The sequence below is a fragment of the Danio aesculapii genome, chromosome 9 (genome assembly GCF_903798145.1).
Source record: "Danio aesculapii chromosome 9, fDanAes4.1, whole genome shotgun sequence".
Taxonomy (NCBI): domain Eukaryota; kingdom Metazoa; phylum Chordata; class Actinopteri; order Cypriniformes; family Danionidae; genus Danio; species Danio aesculapii.
The window spans coordinates 45,358,386-45,359,403 of NC_079443.1; positions in this window are offsets into that span (position 1 = coordinate 45,358,386).

Below are 1,018 nucleotides of genomic sequence, written 5' to 3' on the forward strand. Positions count from 1 at the left end.
CAGGCTGATGGTGACCTAGAACAGCAACCAAAAACACTGTCAGAGATATCAGGTGCCCTACAGAGGGCACAAAAACACCAGGAACAAAGTACATTGCAGCCACAAAGAGCATAAAAGATACACCTATAGAATATATCCCTGTTCCAAAACTTAGGTGCTGTACTGTAACTAACTGTATGCTGTGTTCACACCAGACGCGGTACGTACGGATAAATCGCAATATTCGCACGTAAATAGATGCGTGAACATTTTGGGGCGGGGCTTCTGTCTGCCCGGTGACTGTAGCTTCATCGCTAAATGGCTAACATGGGTTTTATTGCAAGAATAGCTGTGTTTATGTGCTTTATGAAGGCTGAAAAACAGCGTTGATTAATTTGAAGCCATGCATACCCAACAAACACAAAACGCTGCATTAACGTAATTACCTTCCTACAACATTGTACCAACCTTGTAAAAAGGTTGAAAGATCTACGTTGTTATTGAAGGTTGTCACAACGGTGTCATAATGTTGCCATATAAACGGTCGTTGCTTTAGGTTGGGCTTAGGATGTATGGACAACCACCGTACAACGTTTACTCATCAGCTTAAATTTCAACAGACCGTTCGGCGTCTCATTCAACAATGACCGAAGAGACGTGAGTATTTCTTTATTTCTTCTTGCTAAATAACAAGTCATCAGTGGTCATTTGTGTAGTCCTGTTGTGTCAAGCTCTGATCTGTTCTCTCTTTTTCACTGCCTATTTTGAGTTGTGGCTGCTGTGGATCCATCTCTTAACTGGATTCTCTGTTGGATTTGTTTCTCTGACTGCTTTCTCCGTACCAACAACTACGCCTGGTCTTTGGCTGCGCTCCCCGGTCTGCTGGATTCTCCAGTCCAGAGCTTCAATGTAGTGTCTGCATTTTAATATATTTACATTTATTTATTTATATTTTAGTGCCGTCTTGTTTACTTCTCTTGTTTGTTTACCCTCTCATTTTAATTTAGCCTACCCTTTTAGTTTAATTATATATAGTTAA